This window comes from Triticum urartu, chromosome 6A (assembly GCF_056163025.1).
Source record: "Triticum urartu cultivar PI428250 chromosome 6A, HENAU_Tu73, whole genome shotgun sequence".
Classification (NCBI taxonomy): Eukaryota; Viridiplantae; Streptophyta; class Magnoliopsida; order Poales; family Poaceae; genus Triticum; species Triticum urartu.
The window spans coordinates 150462319-150484117 of record NC_141878.1 but is presented as its reverse complement, the minus strand read 5'-3'; the positions used below and the strand labels follow the sequence as shown (position 1 = coordinate 150484117).

The 21799-nt window shown below is 40.5% G+C and overlaps 1 non-coding gene across 1 annotated transcript; it reads right to left on the bottom strand.

Annotated features, from left to right (window-relative positions):
- Positions 1-16014: 16014 nt before the first annotated feature.
- TRNAP-AGG (transfer RNA proline (anticodon AGG)) lies at positions 16015-16086 on the bottom strand. The gene has a single exon. It is a non-coding gene; the product is annotated as a tRNA-Pro (tRNA).
- Positions 16087-21799: the final 5713 nt, after the last annotated feature.

Genomic DNA, 21799 nt, shown 5'->3' with positions numbered 1-21799 from the left:
ACTTACACAGGTGATAAACCAGGAACGAAGGTTACGAACATCAGCGTAGATGTTGTAGCTTCTACATGCTGGCGCTACATCAGAGTTAGCAGAATCATATTCGAACTCAATGGGGTAGTGCAATGATCCAACGTCAAGTGCATATCATACTTCACAGTGCTCACTTCAGAGTTTTCAGCATCGAAACAATTCTCACGTTCCTGGTTATCAGCAAAGAGGATCTCGCCATGGTGATACCTTGAAATTACACCTGCAGAAGCTACAAATACAAGATATGAAAATTCACAATAATGACAACGAACCTAAAAATTGTTCTTAGTATTGGCAACATCCAATATATTTAGTTACATTGAAAGGACATAGAAACAATTACAATTTAACTATATGATTTTTTTTGTAAGCAACAAATGGGGGCACAAATGTTTCAATCACCATGCTTATTCTTTATTTTTGGAACCTACAAATCAGCAATTTTCACACTTCTCTATCAAAAAAAGGATCACAACCATCAATCTTATTCTTCGTTCTTTAATTGGAAAAAAAATCAGAAATTGAATCCCCTCAGAGACATCCGATAAAATCCGAAATTGGAGAACAAACCATGCTGATGCCTGCTAAATGCTGAATGTTAATGTAGTGATGCTACGGTCGGTGCTACTCACCTGCGCCATCGCTCAGAGGCATGAAGTGTGCCGCCTACCGGTGTGTGTTGTGTGCGGCCGTGGCTGCTGAATTCAGGAGCCGCTGTGCCTGCTGATGACGACTGGGCGAGTCCAGCACGATATCCAATGGCCGGGTCGTGCGCTGCGCCAGCGGCGTGGGAGTCCTAGGGTCGGCGTTCGGCGGGTCGGCGGGGACGGGAGAAGGTGCGGCAGCGCGGCGGCGCTCCGTTCGACAGTCTTTTTTTTTTTGAGACAACGACAGTCTTTCATTTTATAGAACTCCGCTCGACAGCCAGAGGCAGGAGGACCTGGTTCGCGTTTTTGAGTGGGGCTCCATACAGCTAGCCCAGTGGCAGGCTTCAAGGCCCGTCTGGCCGAATGTCAGCCCAAATTCATATTTTAGTCTGCAGAAGGTCCAACGATCTCCCCTCAAATAAAAAACAAATTTGTTAAAAATAAAAAATATAGAAACAAATAAAAATTTGGAGAAAAACAGAAGGTCAAGTGGAACAGGCTATTCTCACGTTTTCCCCATGAATTTTAGGACTGTATATGGACTGATATAGACTACTAAAAAAGTATATATGGACCGACACATATCCATTTTTTTGTTGACAATAAATATTATGCAAGGTAGAATGCATTACATTCCATGTACATCCAAGTGATGTAGAATGCGCGGAGATGATTATTTCTTGAACAAACTTTAATCCCATGATGTAACTTACTGTTTTGAGAATGTTTACTTCAAGTTTGTCTCTCTCTTTTTTTTGCGGGAAATTGTAAGTTTGTCAAGTACTCCCTCCGTAAACTAATTTAAAAGCATTTAGATCACTACTTTAGTGATCTAAACACTCTTATATTAATTTACAGATGGAGTAAGTGTTAACCAAAATTACTCTATGCATGTTTTGAAAATATAAGAAAATCAAATTTGTCCACGGACATTGTAAGTTGGCAAGAGGTTTGTCAAAGTGCATCGTCTGTATTTAAAATTTTCTTCATGTATGATGTTTTTAATTAAGAACGCACACGTGCAAAGCACGTGCCTTTAACTAGTACCCAACAGGTTGGGGGTTTTCATGTGCTTCAGTTCTCGGTGGCCCCAGCGCAAGCTGCTGGGAAATTTGTTTCCCTTGTCCCTGACCATCAAGGTGATGGAGAAGGTCGTGCGGGGAGAATGTACCGGGTCCAAGTAGGTTGAGTGAGGTGAATGTACTGGTTCCATGTATGGTTGTATCGGGCGATTGTACCAGGTCCAAGTAAGGTTCTGTCGGGTGAATGTACTAGATTCAAGTAAGATTGTGTCTATTGAATGTATCATGTCCAAGAAGGGTTGTGTCCGCTAAACGTATCAGGTCCTAGTATGTTGCGTCCGCTGAATGTACCAGGTGCAAGTAGGGTTGTGTCCGCTGAATATAACATGTTCAAGTATGGTTGTATTGGGTGAATGTATCAGGTCCAAGTATGGTTGAGTCGGGTGAATGTGCCAGGTTCATGTATGGTTGTGTTGGGTGAATGTACCTGGTCCAAATAAGGTTCAGCCGGGTGGATGTACCAGGTCCAAGTAAGGTTGTGTCCGCTAAATGTACCAGGTCCAAGTATGGTTATATTGGGTGAATGTACCAGGTCTAAATAAAGTTGAGTCGGGTGAATATAACAGATCCATATATGGTTGTGTTGGGTGAAAGTAATAGGCGGAGGGCCTGCTCCTACTCAGCTGCTTAGCTCAAGCCGCTCGATCTGGATCTGGTGCATTGTGCTCTGTTCTGGTTGCTGATCCTGGGTTACAACGGTGGTGATGGTCATACCGGGCAATTCTCTTCTTCTTAAACAAGAAAAATGGCAAGTCTTTTGTCTTGTTTAAAAATACTCATATGACCATGGCCTCTCCTTTGGACACTTCACTGACATACTGTAGCACCCATTTGATTAGCAGGTCTAGCAGATCATTAAATGTGGTAGGATCCACAATTTTTTGACCGCTTCTGGGCCTAATCTAGCACTGTTCGACTTAGCATGATTCCACCTAGCGGGGAAGGAGAGATAGCGCCCTTGACTCGACTGCCCACGTGACAGCACGAAGGGCATACTTTGCGTAAGCGACAGTGGCATGCTGCCGGACGGCCGTGACTTGCATGGATTTGACATCGGGTAGATGCTTGTCTGCTCGGCTCGTATCCATTGCGTGGTCAGAGAGAAAACTAGGGTGCTACTATGATGCATATTACGTTGTTCTGGTACCGTGGAAACTGAAAACATAAACATAAAACAGAAAATATAACTATGTTTGACGTTCACTATTTTCTATTTAATTTTGTTTTTTCGTATCTGCCTCATAGTAGCCTTCCCGTGCATGACGTGGCAGAGTATTTCCATCAGCACGCGGGGCGATGCAGCCATCACATGCGCGGTGCGCGCATCCCTCCACCCAACCGTAGCTATCACGAATCACGTCAAGCCCCAATGTGTTGCGTACACAGATGTGACTATACAACTTTTCCCTTTATCGGGACAATAATATTTGGCGCCGAGTTGCTTCACCGGACTTGGCCACATCACAAGTCGTCGGGCAGGAACCTTTCTTCTGGAGCTAGCAGGCTGGTGGCATGCAGCCATATGCATTCATTGGCCGCACCATGTTTTAGAAAATATTCCTTCGACCATGTGTTTGAACGACAGAGAAATGAATCTCAAACTGCATCGCGCCAATTTTTCTTTTTATGTACACCCACTCCTTCCTGTGTGACACCCGTACCTGGCTCACTTGTTCGTGGCAGATTCGGAACAGATGGCTCTACATGCGCCTGGTACATGTTTCGTAATGGGCATGGTACGGATGAGGTACTACTTACTTCCTAGATATGCATGTATATATTAGGAGCCACATCAACTTAGGAAAATCACCCAGGGGGCCTCCGGGTTGTGGGTTGATCTTCTAAGGGTCAAATATTTTCCTAACGGGAATTTCTTTGAAGGGAGGGCAAGGGGCTCACCTTTTGGAATGATCTTCAGTTGATCAAACCAGCTTTTGCCATGGGGGCAAAATTTTCGGTTAGGAACAGCAGATCCGCACGATTCTGGACCTATCTTTGGATAGGTACCCAACCCCTTTGGGTTGAATTCCGGGATTTGTACGATATTGCTGTTGACACCACGTTGTCAGTGGCGGATGCGCTTGCCGCGACGCCACCTGAGATTCAGTTTAAGCGGGAACTCAACGGGCCCGAGCAGGCAAGCCTCGCGGCCTTGCTGCAACTAATCGAACCAGTGGGTCTTTCGGACCAGCCTGACACGGTGAGTTGGGCGCTCACTAACTCGGGGAAGTTCTCGGTGAACTCCTTATACCGCAAGTTGTGTCGAGGGCCGACACAGCCAGTGATTGCAAGATTATGGAAAGCGCGGATGCCTTTGAAGATCAAACTTTTCATATGGCAACTGTTTCGCGATAGGCTTCCCACTTCCTTGAACGTAGCCAAACGTAATGGACCGGCCACGGGTCCGTGTGCGTTGTGCGGGGAACCAAAGGATGCCAATCATGTATTTTTCTGTTGCCCTCTAGCGAGGTTCGCGTGGAGTGCAGTCCGGACCGCGGCGGGTGTCCTTTGGGACCCGCGCTTGGCTACCGAGCTTTTCAACCTCCTAGATGCGATTAAGGGCCCAGCATATCGGGTTATGTGGAGTTGTGTTGGGGCACTTCTCTGGGCCTTATGGCTAACTAGGAACAAGTTTACTATAGAAGGGTGTTTTCCAAATCATCCGGCTAATATCATCTTCAAATGCAACCTCCTATTGCAGCAGTGGAGTCCGTTGGGGAGGCGCAAGGATGCTGAGCTGATCAAGACCGCCCAACAACGACTGGTGCAAGTGTATGCGATGGCTAGGGAGTCATGACTTCGGTCCCTTTTGGTTGCTTGACGAGTCTGCGTGCTCTGTACAGGCCCTGCCCTGTAACCTTGATTTGCGGATTGTTTAGTTTAGTTTCGTTTGAACTGTGGTGGTCGAGCCGGCATGGCTTTTGGTGATGTATCAAGACTTGGTATGTGGTATGCTGCCGTTGGGGCTTTATTAATCTAAAACCGGACGCATCTGGCGTCTTCGTTCTAAAAAAATTTAGGATGACACATGTTGAACCTCAAAAAAAAAAACTTAGGATGACACATAATGAAAAAAAAATGCCAATCAATTCATAATAACCCAACTTATCTTCAGGGCTTAAATAAATATTGATTCGAATTGTCATGTGCCCGGTACATGTATCTTAATGGGCATGCACATTTGGATATATCGTTTGTATTTTCTATTTTTCTTTTTTGTTACTCACTCCGTAAGAAAATATAGCGAAAACTGAGGGAGTACCAGTGAAAATATAGTGAAAACTGAGGGATATATCATTTTTTTCCTTTTTTGTTACTCACTCACATTTGGATATATCATTAGGTTCCCGCGCTTCAATTTTAATCATAAATTTAACCAATGAGACCGATTGAGGTGGGAGCAAAAATTATATCAGTGAATTCGTATTCAAAAGAAGTTTAATTTTTGCTTCCGTCACAGTCAGTCTCGTTAATTAAATTTATGATCAAAGTTCAATCTTGAAAAACGCAGACGCACTACATTTTTCAACGGAGGGAGTAGAAACTATGCTTGAATCATGTCAGGAAGCAGTACTATGTGTACCCGCAAAAAAAGGCATTACTATGTGTACGGCAACTCCCGGAGGATACCCATTCTCAGTTTCTCACCTCAATCGCAAAACACTGATGCAACGAAGAAGGAAATATAATATAGAGGTAATATCACCGGAAGTCATATAACTTACGCTGGATGTTCAGTTTGGTGCTAGAATTTTGAAAATACGGATTTGTGATCATCTAACTTGCGTTCTCGTGCAAATACGGTCATCTTATCCGTATCCGGACGTATCCTGCGCTTACATGGCATGACTGAAACCATTTTTTACCGAAACACCCATGCTTTGTTTTTAATTGCACAGAAGCCCCCTCATCAGCACATATAGGTTACACTTGATAGAGAAATGAGAAATAAAAAGGCCGAGCGCATGTCACGCTTGACAAAGAAATGAGAAACAAAAGGGCCGTGCGAGGCTTGAATTCACGAGGCCATGCACGCACATGGCCTGACCAAACCATTGTACTAAGCACGTCTTTAAAGAAATATACCTTATTTCACTCTATAATGTAAGCAGGGATCAGCTGACATTTTCACACACTTGCAAGCTGGGGTCACCTACTGGATGCGCAATACTAACCACTGGAACATGCCCAAGATTTGTACTTTTTTAGTTTCAATTTATATATTTAATTGCCAAAAACTTTTGAATTCAAAATCCATTTGAATAAATTCTGGTGAAAAAAATCCGCTCATCCTCAAGTAGTTGCCGTTGCCAACATATAAAATTCTAGGTTTCTCCTTAGACACATGAACACGTATGGATTCCAAAATGGCAAAAAAATTCGCTCGCGCTCGAAATGCTTGAAAATTCTTTCATACAAAGCAACAATTTTTTTGTTTGAATTCAAATAATTAAAAATTTAGAAGTCTAGATAAATAAAATATAGCACATAATGATATATCATTTTTATCCCGATGTTTGTCCATTAATTAGCTTGCAACTGGCCCGGGTTTGAATCTTGCATAGGTTATATTTTTGCCAAAAAAACATATTCAGTACAAAAACAATCAAAATGTTTGTACCTCGTGATTTGAATTCTAGACCTAGAGGAGTGAAGAAAACTAATCTACCGCAACAGTACAAAATTGGATTTGAAATTTAAGTGATCCAAGTCCATTTTGACATAGGAATTCAAACCAGCCATAAACAATTTGAGCGGAATGAAAAAAAATTGTGTACCCTCTAAATTCATTTAGATAACTTGATATTAGAGCAAGTTTATTGATAACATCATTGTTCTCTTTGTATATGATTGAATTTATGGTTGTCTCAGCTAAAAAAGAATTTATTTGTCGCAAAAAGATTAAAAGAAAAATAATTTGTTTGTCGGGTTGCACAATATAACAACATATGCATGTCAATACTAGACAGCAAAGGACGTCTAGTGTGGTGGCTAAAACGTGAGACCGGATTGAAGAGGTTGTTGGTTTGAATCCAAACGACACAATTAATTTTTAAATCTTCAAATCTTTCTCACGTCCACTAGCAGGTGAGTCCCTTATAGGTCCGACTATCAAATGAGACCCACAGACTTAATTATTAGTACTTATTATGTGCGAATGAATTATACAGCCATAATTATGAAAAAACTAGGGGTGTTTCTATAAAATGGACGTTACACATGTCATACCTAACGCCTCCTCCACCAACAATCGTTGACAGTGGGACCATGCAGGCGTGGCACGCCATGCAAGCGGTGGATACGCCCGCGTACACGTTTTGTGACCGTATTTGCACCACAATGCAAGTTGAATGACCACAAATCCGTATTTTTAAAATTCTAGCACCAAATTGAATATAGAAAACAAATTATGTGACTCCCGGTGATATTACCTCTATACTATATTGGGACGATGTGAAAACTGACGCAGTTGTGAACCCCCACGGGACCCGCGTCGGCTGACCGGACTGCTGAACACGTTGCGTGATTGAAATCTGAAGTAGATACAACGCATGCACCTCCCTATGCATTGTCCTTTCAAGGATGGCCCGCCTCGAGTCCTGACATGCCTATTACGGTGACATCCGTGACCTCGTGCATGCCTACAATGCCCTGCTACAGCCTAGGACCTACCCTGCTCATCTCCGTAATTTACCTTGCCTAATTAACCTGACACCCCATGTGGTCTGCTGCTGGCTAATAAGCTACACGAATCTACAAATCGCTGTACGGCTCGGATAAGGGGGTGTCGGGGCACCCGGGTGCCGTCGCACCTTTTCGCTCTCTCTATTCATAGGCGTTGGCACTATTTTTCCAGGTTGCATGTCTGACAGGATACATCTGAATTGAATTCATGGATTCAGAAAGTACAGTCCGACATTAGTCATTAATTTATTTATTTAGGACTGTAAAATCAAACTCCTTCCCAGCCCTCTCACATCTTGTGCGCTCCTGGCCTGTCTGATTTCGTGATATGGTCATCCCTGGCCGTTGCATTCATATAGCACCGCAATAGTACCCGCAAACTGCTATAGGGCCGCTACTCCGGTAGCAAAATGAGAGGCCTCTGGTTGATTGGGCTGGCTTACGGTTCATTGGCCCTTGTACATACACGAACCTCATATGTTTACCCTCTTTCCTTCAACTAGTAAATGTGCACGTGCAACACACGTCTAAATAAACATACATGCATTGAAACTGACTTCAGGCCATCGTATTTTTCGTTACATATACAATCGTTCAAAATTTGCAAGTCGTATTATTACAATATTATCCAATAGAAGCTGGAATCCCCCTGTTGCACAATGGATAATTTAAAGTGTTCATCACGATTCTCCATTTGCGCAGACACGCATGCAAATACCATTTCAGTACCAATAAAATTGAATGAATGACTATCACTATGAGAAAACCAAGTCCGTCATCCACAAAAATGAGAAGTGGCCAATGTCAGACCGTAGAGATAATAGCCCGAAGGGAGTATGAAGACTAAAAATCTGAAACAAACTGAATATCATCTTCTCAATGAGAAGAAAAAAACAATCTATCAGAACATAGGGCTTGTCACATTTGTAATGATTATACCTCGCATCCACACTTGAATCTTGGAGTTGCTGGTTGTTGATATTGAATTCATGAACACCGTTTTTAAGTGCAGCCTTGTTGCCCTTCTCACTATTATGCGGAATCGGAAGATTGAAATCATTCCTAAGCATGAAATTTACTTGTAACCTTGTCCCCTATTACTGTTCTGCCGATCAAAAATTTGGAACGAGGAGCAACAAGATCTTGAGGTGCGGCATATAGCATCAGGAGAAAAAATGGCTTAAGTTTGAGAACAAACATCAACAGACATGCAATAATCCTGAAGCTGTCACAAATTCGGGATCCCAGATTATGAGTAAGTAATGCTTAATAACAACCTCATGAAAATGGTATCAATGTGGCTAAAGTTCAGGGAAAACAATTCTTACATTTTACCCACATTCTCTGCATTAAGGCAAACTGATGCATGAACACACTCCATGTTACAACTTTAGATCTTGTGGGCTTTTGTATTTTTACTACATAGTTTTTATCTGCGCAATAAGAAGTTCTCATGTCATTTTTATCCAAACAAATAGTCCAGTTCTAATATTCTTCTAACAAAACCAAAATGCAGCTCTGATGACATTAAAAAAACATAAATCTTCAATTCCCAGGGAAAGAAGTATACAAAGAATTGTAATCCACAAACCTGTGATCACCAAAACAGAAAGCAGGGAGGATAACATAGCGTCCTCATAGTTGTGTCATTTCTGCCATTTGTTGCCAAGTTGCAGGCCAATATTGACATAGAAATTAATTAGCGGAGTTAAATAGAACTGCTAGCGATCAGTGGCCCTTATTTGTGAATAGAAGGCATGTCCAAATAAATCTCATATAGATCAGAAATAACCGCATACAAATTTAGAAAACCCAACCAAACGTCAGCATATAATATATTAAAGTACAGTGGAAGTACCATGAAGAGTGGCATCATTAGCACGACACCCAAGTGCTGAATACCAACACATCTATCATCATCTATATACGTTGCCTGCCTACCAAGATAATACATCATTTCCTTGAAATAAGTTCTAGCTAAACTTGAATATATTTCATTTGCAGCGCACAATGATTGCCGAGCAAAAAAAACAAAATCAGAGTTTCAGGTTCAGATCCTTTGAGTACCTTCAGTCAACCTTCTTAAGCTTTGTAGCCACAAATGAACAGATTTTTAAAGAAAACCATTCTTGCATCAAACTTGATTTTCTTTCGGGTTTGTCTAGAGTTATTGCACATCTAAGTGTCTCAATCAAACTAAAAAGGAAAAGAAAAGGACAACCGAAAATCTTGCACGAATCTTCGCATAAAATCAATGATATAGGACTTAGATGTGCAATACTTAGGGCACATCTAGATGTGCTTTAGCAAAACTATTTTATTTAAGGTATGTTGATGAACACTTGTCGATGTGCAGCATAACCTATGCCAGGTCCGCCCAAGACCCTAGATAGGCATTAGGTCGAACATATGATCACCAGTACAGAGAAAACGTAGAAACTCCATTTAGATGACCAGTGCTCGAAACATAGATTCAACCTGAAAAAATGGATAGCAATACCTTCACCTGAGCAATAGCATCAGCAAGGAAAGTAATATGTAATTCTAGAGAGGTAAACACATATATGTCCTCTCAAAATCCATATTCCAGTGAAATACCATTGTCTTACTCTCCTTCTTGTAGTATTTATAACTCTTTTGAAGGAAAGCTTCACTAAACAATTGACAAACTTGCGTACCATTCAAGAGAAAAAGCAAGACCTGTTTTCTTATGTATTCATTGAGTGTAATTCAGCATCACAGAATCTCACCATCTTAGGAGAAAAGATAAAATTTGTGCAATGGAGTTTTAATATCAGAATCTATCTTAGATGTTGCAAGTCAAAATTAAAAGCACTAACATGGATGATTTATCCCCCGTCACCTTAGCGAGGCCAGAAGCGGTCACTGGGTTAGAAAAGCATGGGGCTTCATCGTTGTTTTGTCTGTAAGCAACAAAATAGTGTGACAACAAAGTTGGTATAGATACATTTACCAGCTTGGCACTTAGAAACAGTGTTCACATATACTACGACAATGTGAACTGCAGATTGAAGGTGCCATGGCCTAAATTTAAAATAATAGTACCATGGTGTGATAATCTTATGGTGCTGAATAGTTTTAAATAGCGCGCTAAGCCTCTTAGCGGTGGACCTCTTCTAAGTGCTATAGCGTCCTATTTAAAATATTTGCTCATGTGTTTGAATCAACGTCCCTTAGCGCAAGACCTTTTGTAAACGCTGTAGCGGGCTATTTAAAACCATGCCCGCGTGAACACAAATGTCGAGTAAGAACGAACGCCCATTTTAGTTATATTGATACAGATGATCCATTAGCGATTCCAAATAGGCTGCCCAGCAAAATACGACCCCCACCGTAGAGCACACAAACCAATGAAGGAAGATGCTTGCATGTCATCCAATATTCTGATCTAGCAATGATCTGTACCCTCCTATTTATCATCATTTATTCACAGTAACTCCAAAAGAGCAAGAAAAAAAGTAGTGACCATGGTAAATAATTTACCAGCATCAAAGGCTTGTGCTCCCGATTGTAATGGATATGTTACACTTATATATCCTGCGAACTGTAAAGCCATGATCTACTAATTAGCTAATTCTAATGGTCCGTAACAATATATAACAATTTGCCAGGAAACTGAATTATGAGGAAATGCATAAATGAATGTTATGGTTCTAGTGATGTGCAGGAACGCTGCCTCCTCCTTTCATTGAATTATGTGAGGGTAAAACACGGGTCTTCCTCCCCCACCGGCGAACAAAACGATGAGCCATGCCATCACGCTTCCCTCTTTTCTTTTCTCTCATCCTCCTTCATTCTCTAACCACCGGTGCAACCGTACATGAGGCATCACGCCGCCACCGAAGTCATCTGCACCCGCCGCCGCCGCCCCAGATCCGGTCGCCTCCGCCTATTCCTAGCAGCGACAGAAGCGCCAGCGTCCTCCACGAGCTCCTTCGTGTCGCCTTGCCGTCGCCACCATCGCCTTCCATTGACCCGGCGAGATGTGCCGCCGACACCTGGACCCCGCATCCCCGACCGCCTCGAGCCGCGGCACCCGCACTCCCGCACGGCCCAGCAGTCGCGGACTCGGCGCTTAATGTGAGGCTAGGCGGAGGAGCGTCGGGCGACGAGCCGCTCCCAAGGACGGCAGCTGGGGCCCCTGATTGTAGCGCGTGCAGTTCTTTTAGATGATCCACGTTGAGGCTTCTTGTTCATGTGTTTGAGTTTAGAAGTGGCGGGAGTAGGATATGATGTATAGAAGGAAATCATTTGCGTGATTTCAGGATTGAGATCATTGCCTTTCGTGATTGTAGGGGACGCGGGATCGCAGAGACTCCTCTCGTGGTGGAGTATGGTCAGTCATTGGAAAATGCTAAGCGCACATCATAGAGGTATTAAATAAATAATGACGGTTAGATTTAGTCTTATGGACTAATTGTATGATGTTGATTGGTTTGTGAGGTGTTGTGGGACTAATTATGGGGTGCATATAAGAAAGTTCTTGTTTGATTGTTTAATAGTAGTGGAGATACTCCACGCCGCTCTACCTCTCCCGTTACCTCCTCCGCATTGAAGGTGTTCCGAAGAGCATTGGAGGGGGTGGACCCAACAACCATCATGGTTTTCTTCAACAAGCCTTGCTGACTAGTCACACACGCACCAGGGCTTGCCACTCAAGGAGTACCAGGACAATCAATTTGTGGGTACTTCAACGTCCACACCTCCATGATAATTTATACTTTCGACCCAGGTGGATATTTCACGTCGAATGTCATGCCTCATGTTTCCATGTTTTTAGCATCCATGTATTGCTCAGATCATGATTTTGTGTATCTTATTTGTTGTAAGGTGAGATTTTAAATGCATTGATTTTTAATCACATCATGAAGAGAAAAGTGCATCACTGCAATCATTTCCCTCATTCCATGCCATTTCTTCATTAGCTCTTTGTTACTAGTCTTATGTCTAAATCTCATCTCTCAATGTTTCACGCCACTTACTACTCCCTCCGTCCCATAATATAAGAGCGTTTCTAGTGTCAGAAACGCTCTTATATTATGGGACGGAGGAAGTAATTCCTATATGACACACATGAAAGTGTGCTTTGACAGATATATCAAGGAAACATCCACATCTTGTTTTGATATATTTTATATAAATTCATAGCTCACTGGTCATACCATTTTCATTTGTGACATAAAAAAAAATCTTTGCCTTCTCCAACCACTACACATCGAGATTCCCTTTTTGTTGGGATTGCAACATGGTCAATTAATTCATTCAAAGTTTACCAGGAGGAGGTTAATCAAGGAAGTACAATCGCTAAATTTAATTTTTCTTTGTCAAGAACATAGACCAAAACCTTCTCCTTCTAGATCCTCTCCTTATATTGCACTAAGGTTTTGAAGTGTACTATGGTAAATCTGAAGTGCAAGCGGTGCTGGTATCTATAGTTTCCTGTCATACCACTTAAATTATTCGACATGCTTGGATGCAGAAAATATTTTGGCTAGTTGATACCAGTCAGCATTTGCTCCACGGACAAGATCTTTCTTGTAGCACTTTCAGAACAGTACATGACAGTGCTGGAGCTAGGCAGGATCTTCAGGGGGGGGGGGGGGGGGGGGGGGCAAAGGTTATATTTTTTCTAATCCAAGCACCCCTTAAAAGATTTCCTTCCTATTTTTTTATTAAGGCTGGGGGGATGGGGGCCATGGCCCCTGGAGGCTACAACGTAGCTCCACCGCTGGTAGAACACCCGACTAGCTGGTTGGCTCCATGCTTATGTGTTGCTTATTATTCGTTAGTTACCTAGGCTCGGTCCATGTACTTTATGCAAGAGTTCATGTATAGCTTGGGATCTAGAAGTTACATAACTCATTTTGGGAAGCATGTTGCTACTCTATTATTTTGGTCATTACCAATTAATGTTACTATGCACTATACTACCTAGACAATGATGCCCTATATAGACACCGCTTCATCGGTTCCTAAATTTGCTGGGACTGGCTGGTTCTATGTATTTCTTAGTACTCCCTCCGTTCCGTTTTAGTCTGCGTTTTAGATTTGTCTCAAGTCAAATTTTGTAAACTTTGATCAACTTTTTATATTAAAACATATCAACATCTACAATACCAAATAAATCTAATATTAAAATATATTATACAATGCATGTAATGATATTGATTTGGTATTAAAAATATTAATTTTTTTCTCTAAAAATTTGATCAAACTTTATAAAGTTTGACTTCAGTCAAAGCTAATGTACAAAGTAAAAAAGGACTGGAGGAAGTATGACTGAAGACAGAGCTAGATATTGTTTGTTCTGACTAGCACAATATTTCTCAACTATTTGCACCATCGAAAGAAAGAACTAGGCCCATCTTTCGTCACTTTATTTACGAAAAATCCTATATCATTCGGCTGCAAAATATGGACGGACGCGGCACCGCGTCTGTGTGAATTGATGAGACGATGATGAAGTATGTACAAAGGCTGTTGAAAAGAAGATCGATCCCAGTCACATATGTATGGTGATCGGTTCCTAAATTTGCTGGGACTGGCTGGTTCTATGTATTTCTTAGTACTCCCTCCGTTCCGTTTTAGTCTGCGTTTTAGATTTGTCTCAAGTCAAATTTTGTAAACTTTGATCAACTTTTTATATTAAAACATATCAACATCTACAATACCAAATAAATCTAATATTAAAATATATTATACAATGCATGTAATGATATTGATTTGGTATTAAAAATATTAATTTTTTTCTCTAAAAATTTGATCAAACTTTATAAAGTTTGACTTCAGTCAAAGCTAATGTACAAAGTAAAAAAGGACTGGAGGAAGTATGACTGAAGACAGAGCTAGATATTGTTTGTTCTGACTAGCACAATATTTCTCAACTATTTGCACCATCGAAAGAAAGAACTAGGCCCATCTTTCGTCACTTTATTTACGAAAAATCCTATATCATTCGGCTGCAAAATATGGACGGACGCGGCACCGCGTCTGTGTGAATTGATGAGACGATGATGAAGTATGTACAAAGGCTGTTGAAAAGAAGATCGATCCCAGTCACATATGTATGGTGATCGGTTCCTAAATTTGCTGGGACTGGCTGGTTCTATGTATTTCTTAGTACTCCCTCCGTTCCGTTTTAGTCTGCGTTTTAGATTTGTCTCAAGTCAAATTTTGTAAACTTTGATCAACTTTTTATATTAAAACATATCAACATCTACAATACCAAATAAATCTAATATTAAAATATATTATACAATGCATGTAATGATATTGATTTGGTATTAAAAATATTAATTTTTTTCTCTAAAAATTTGATCAAACTTTATAAAGTTTGACTTCAGTCAAAGCTAATGTACAAAGTAAAAAAGGACTGGAGGAAGTATGACTGAAGACAGAGCTAGATATTGTTTGTTCTGACTAGCACAATATTTCTCAACTATTTGCACCATCGAAAGAAAGAACTAGGCCCATCTTTCGTCACTTTATTTACGAAAAATCCTATATCATTCGGCTGCAAAATATGGACGGACGCGGCACCGCGTCTGTGTGAATTGATGAGACGATGATGAAGTATGTACAAAGGCTGTTGAAAAGAAGATCGATCCCAGTCACATATGTATGGTGATCGGTTCCTAAATTTGCTGGGACTGGCTGGTTCTATGTATTTCTTAGTACTCCCTCCGTTCCGTTTTAGTCTGCGTTTTAGATTTGTCTCAAGTCAAATTTTGTAAACTTTGATCAACTTTTTATATTAAAACATATCAACATCTACAATACCAAATAAATCTAATATTAAAATATATTATACAATGCATGTAATGATATTGATTTGGTATTAAAAATATTAATTTTTTTCTCTAAAAATTTGATCAAACTTTATAAAGTTTGACTTCAGTCAAAGCTAATGTACAAAGTAAAAAAGGACTGGAGGAAGTATGACTGAAGACAGAGCTAGATATTGTTTGTTCTGACTAGCACAATATTTCTCAACTATTTGCACCATCGAAAGAAAGAACTAGGCCCATCTTTCGTCACTTTATTTACGAAAAATCCTATATCATTCGGCTGCAAAATATGGACGGACGCGGCACCGCGTCTGTGTGAATTGATGAGACGATGATGAAGTATGTACAAAGGCTGTTGAAAAGAAGATCGATCCCAGTCACATATGTATGGTGATCGGTATGTGTGCTGTAAACGTTGCTCTTAAGCAAGAAAGGGTCGACGCAAGAAGAATCACGGGTTACTTTCCTGTCATGGCAAGAAAAAATCACTTACAATTTGCACTCCCTCACGTCTCGCCTGGTTTCTGTGTGCGTCGCCAGCTGCGCGCAAGAACGCTCCAGCTACTACTCCGCACATGCACACTTGCCTAAGCCGTAATGCATATCTGAATGCAAATATGACCTGACACAAATTGTTTTTCATGGCATCTAAAAGGGAATTCGTTTTGTTTGGGGTAAAAAGAAGAAAAAAAAGAGGAACCAGGGGCATCTAAAAGGAATTCTTTTTTTTTCTGGTAAAAAGAACAAAACAAGAGAAAAAATGGGGCATTCCGAGAATTGAACTCGGGACCTCTCGCACCCTAAGCGAGAATCATACCACTAGACCAAATGCCCTTTGATGTTTCGTTTTCCGAAAGTAAATATTTATTCTACTATCATACATACGTAAGTACTGCCCACACAGATGATCTGGATGTTTTCTTTTTCTAGAAAACACGACCTGAATCTGAGATGGGAGTCAACTCTCTTGTGGATCTGGCCATCACGCGAGCTTTCATGACATGCACTCACAGTGAACGATAAACAGTTCAGAAATGTACGCCTTATAGTTTGGCATGGAGGTAGTATGTAATCTCCGTTGCTCCGTAGCCTGACAAACATAGTCCTTCTATATACACTAGTTGAATGCCCGGGCGTTGCCACGGAATAACAAATTTTAAATGGAACAATCACTGTAACACAAAAGAATAATCATAACATACACACCTCTCTCCATATATATACAGACAATCGCCTCACGCCACTACTTGAGTTTCTTTCCTTGGCACACGTGTTATATTATGTTTATTTAAGTCAAACTTAATTAACTTCGGTTACACTTATAGAAAAATATCACCATTTCATATAGCTATACATTTGTCAATTTTCTCTTTATAGTTCTATTTTAGCTATTCTATTATGTATAACATTATAGTTGATGTGTTTTGCAAAAAAACATTATAGTTGATGTGTTGAAAAAAAATGTGAATTGTTGCCGTAAATACGACATGTACACCTACAACTAAATATGTCAGTGTCGCCCAGCTCCCGAGCGTCCCTTTCACGTCCTGATGGTGTCGCCGCCCGAGGGTCGTCTCCCTCGAACTCCCTCTCCCTATGTTGCATCTCCACGACCATGGCACTATGTTAATTGCCCGCAGTGGCGGGGGCAGGGGGTTGCCCGCAGGGGCCTGGCCCTCCTCCACGTCCTGATTTTCCTGCTATCATGCATATGAATAGTGGATTTTTTTACTGTTCCCTACCCCCACCTCAACATCAAATTTTAGGCATTTTTGCCACCGCCACTGGTTGCGCGGGAGCTTAATGTTGCCGCCTGTGAGCTAGTGCCGGTTCCAGCTACCGAAATCAATCAAGGTGAGTTAATGGCAGGCTAAACCCTACGAAAAAGCAAGGGTTGACAGTACTCGAAAATTAGTGAAGCTATAATAGATGGGTGCTTCTTGGTTCATTCATATCTAAATAGCTAGCCCCTACTAACATATTTCTTTCAACAAGCAAGCACACCACTTCATCATGCAACATACATGGAAAAAAACCACATCAACATGCAAACATGCATGTCCTACAAACTATGCAAACATATATGAGAATTTCCATTCTATTATGTTATTTGTATTTAATTAATATTTTACAACTATGCAATAATCAAACACAATAAATTATAAGCAAGCATGGAGAAGATTGTAAGCGACGGGATGGTATTCATTTGGAAGAAAAAGTTCGTTGGCGAGTGGTGGGATAGAAAACTGTGGGGGTAATGATTGCATCAACAGAATGTAAGAATTTCAAAATGGGATGCTACTTTTTAGGAATGGAGTATAGTATAGAGGCTAACACATTCTTCAGCCGTGTTGCTTTCACTCATGGGATTAACTCTTTTTTTCTTTAGTAGATTACTGCGGTTGTTTTGTTTGGTTTTATCTGCGCTAGCTTGGGTTTTAATGATGTTCCGGTGATGTTTTTTTTCCGCTCATATATCATGTTGGGCTGTGGGTGCTGGAGACGATTTTTATTCTGAGAGGAGACTGGAGTTGTACGTTGCATGATTGTGGTGTCTTTTACACGTTTCCACAACTCGTGTTGATTGTGTGAACCCACTCAGAGCTCCTATTCCACACCGACACCTTGAAATTGCTTATATACTAGGTGGCCCAGGAAGCTCTCGCTCGCTCAGCTCGACTTCCTGCCCCGTTGCTCCCTTAGTGTTTTTCACTTGCTCCAGTGCAAGCTCAGGAAAAAAACAGCTATAAATTTTCTTATTTGCGAAATTTTGTTAAATCAAAAGATCTTAATGGATTTTTACAATGTTCATGAATTTAAAAAATATTCGTGGATCCCAAACATTGTTCACGAATTTGAAAAAAAAGGTTTCACAGTTTAACACGGACTTAAAAATGTTCATAAATTTTAAAAAATATTGAATTTTAGAAAATGTTCGTGACCAAAATGTTAAAATAGAAAATAAAATTTTTAAAACAAGAAAAAGGGAAAATCAGGAAAAGGGAAGATAGGAAAAAAGAAGAAAAATAACCAAAATCCCAAATACTTGAAAAAAAATCTAAATTTTTGAAAAATAATATCAATTTTTTAAAAAAGTCAAAATCTTAAAAAAATTCATGGATTTTGAAGTAAAAGTTCATTGATTTTGAAAAATATTCACAAATTTAAAAAATTATTCATCAGTTTTTAAAAAAAGGGCTCATCAGGTTGAAAGAAAGTGCACAAATTAAAAAAAGGAAAACAAAAAAGATAGAAGTAGAAAAGTAAAATATAGAAGAAAAACTGGCAAACAAAAAAATGAAAATTAAAATAACACCAAACAGAAAACCACTGTGTATTTTTAACGTTGAAAAGAAAAAGAAAAAAGCAACCTAGGCACAAAAGGTCGGCCGTACCACCTAGTCATCCGTTTGGTACTAAAACTTGGAGGTACACAGTTCTAATCATACTTTAAAACATAAAAGAAAAGGTGAATGAGCCGGCTCAGATAAGAGGGGGTATGTGCGACAGTTTGCTAAAAGAACTAACTGGCGCTTAAGGCGCCATATAGGGTTTGGGGGAAAGGCGCCTGCGTGTGCCATAGACGGGCTGGCCAGAGGAAGACAGCGCCCACCAGGCAAATCCTATTTGACGCCTGCAGGCGTCAAAAGGACGAGCCTTCTCTGAAGCAAGTAGCCACTTGGGCCGAACCACGGACGGATTTCATTCGCTGCTATTTTCTTTGTTTCTTGCGGGTTTTTTTTTTCGTTTTTCTTGTATGGTTTTTTACTTCCAGTTTTTTTCACAGATTTTGGCCGGTGTTCAGTTGTTTTGTTCCGGTTTTTTTATTTTTCTGTTTGATTTCTTTTTTCCTTTCATTTTCTTTCTTTTACATTTATTATTTTCATTTTCTGTTTCTGTTCTTCTTCTCATTATTGCGTATTTATAGAGAAAGTTTGCCATGTGTTACAAAAATTGTCAATGTATTAAGAAAATGCTCATCGTATATTATGAAATAGTTCACCTTGCACTGTAAAAATGTTCATTGTTTATTACAAAAACAAATCATTGTATATTGAATTGTTCAACGTATATTAGTAAATGTTCATTGTGTATTACAAAAATGTTCATTGTATATTATGAAATAGTTCAACGTATATCAGAAAATGTTCATTGTGTATTACACAAATTTTCATTGTATATTGTTAAATTGTTCAATCTATATTAGAAAATGTTCATTGTGTATTACAAAAATGTTCATTGTATATTATTAAATTGTTCAACGTATATTTGAAAATGTTCATTGTGTATTACAAAAAGTTTCATTGTACATTATTAATTTTTTCAATGTATATTAGAAAATGTTCATTGTGTATTTAAGTTTTGTTCATCATATATTAAAAAATTGTTCAACATATACCGATAAAATGTCCATTTTAGTATTTTAGATTTGTTCACTATTTTTTTTATAAAAATGTTCACTACATTTTAAAATTTCTTCAACGCATATTATAAATTTGTTGAACATCCTTTTTTAAGGATTTGCCACTTAAGATTGGCGATGCATCTAAAAGAGTTGAGGTAGCTAGTTCGGCTGGCTAGCCTCACTGGATTCTTGCATGAGGTCGGAGGTTCGATCCCGCGCATGCGCTTTTTCCTTTTTCGATTTTCACTCACATGGCATGATTGGGCCTGCCTGTGTGCTCGTTGCTTCAGCGAAGTCGCGATGATCGGACGCACACGGGTGGCGTATAGGAGCTCCCTCTGCACTGGTGTAAATCAGTCTTAAATTTGGGCCAAAAATATGTCTAATAGGACAAGAAAACGGACAGCCATCCCGTTGTGTTGGCTCGCTAGGCCGTGTTTTCTGTCCGTTTAGACTCAAAAGGATATGGACGACTATGTATTATTTTTGAATGAAACCCTAAATGCATCTTATACGGGGGAGGAAGTCAAAAGGGCTCTTTTTCAAATGTTTCCATCCAAAGCACCTGGTCCGGATGGGTACCCAGCTCATTTTTTTCAGAAGCACTAGGATGTTTGTGGTGAGGAAGTTACCAAAACTGTTATCCGAATTGTGGAGGGAGTAGAAAGTGACGAGTGCATCAATAAGACATGTCTAGTTCTTATACCAAAGGTGAAGAGCCCGACATCTTTATCTCAATTTCGTCCGATAAGTCTTTGTAATGTTCTATATAAGATTGCTTCAAAAGTCATTGCTAACCGCCTCAAGGAGATATTGCCAGAGATAATATCACCGGAGCAATCGGCCTTTGTCCCTGGTAGGCTCATTATAGACAATATCATCATGGCATATGAATGTCTGCACTTTATGAAAAGAAACAAGGCTCTGAAACATCGTCATTGTGCTTTGAAATTAGACATGATGAAGGCATATGATAGAGTTGAATGGGAGTATTTGGAAGCGGTAATGCTCAAACTGGGCTTCTCAACAGTTTGGGTCAACAGAATTATGGGAATGGTAAGATCAGTTTCTTTTCCAGTCATTTTCAATGGGAGAAAGTTGGAGGAATTTAAACCTACGAGAGGTATTCGACAGGGAGACCCAATATCACCCTACCTTTTCTTGTTAGCAGCAGAGGGCCTTTCAGGCCTCCTCAAATCTAGAGATCAGTCATCGCATGTTGGTGGAATCCAGGTGGCCCCCTCGGCGCCTCCAGTTAACCATCTTTTATTTGCTGATGATAGCCTGCTGTTTTTCAAGGCGAACGGTGCGGGGGCGACAGAGGTGTCAAACTTACTGAATTCATATTGCCAAGCGTCAGGGCAAAGGATCAACAATAGTAAGTCATCTGTTTTCTTTAGTAAAGGGTGTTCGGAGGTGGTTAGAGAAGAGGTAAAAGGCATCCTTAGGGTACATACAGAAACTTTAAATGAGAAATACTTGGGGCTGTCGTATGATATAGGGACATAGAAAACATGGGCTTTCAAATATCTAAGGGATAGACTTTGGAGCAAAGTGAAAGGTTGGATTGAGAAAGCGATCTTTGCTGCAGGCGAGGAGATTTTGATCAAGTCAGTGGCCCAAGCGGTTCCGGTTTTCTCCATGTCTTGTTTCAAACTGCCACGGGGTTTATGTGAACATCTAAATAAACTCATTAGACAAATTTTCTGGGGCAGCAAGGAGGGGCAGCGGAAACCCCATTGGGTATCGTGGAAGGCCATGACACAACCGAAGAGATGCGGAGGTTTAGGTTTTAAAGACCTTGAGTTATTCAACCTAGCATTATTGGCACGCCAAGCTTGGAGGATCTTAACAGTTCCTGACTCAGTGTGTGCTCAACTTCTGAAAGCTATCTACTTCCCAGAAGGCGACATCTTAAATGCGGTCTTGGGGCCTCATCCGAGTCAAGTATGGCGATCACTGGTGGAGGGAAGAGATGCTTTGTCCATGGGCTTGATTAAGAGGATTGGTGATGGTACTACCACACAGATATGGTCGCATAACTGGATCCCGCGTGATCATCCGATGAGGCCAATTGCTTGCATAGGCCAAAACCCACCTTCTGTGGTGGCGGAGCTAGTTGACCCAGTTTCAGTGTCCTGG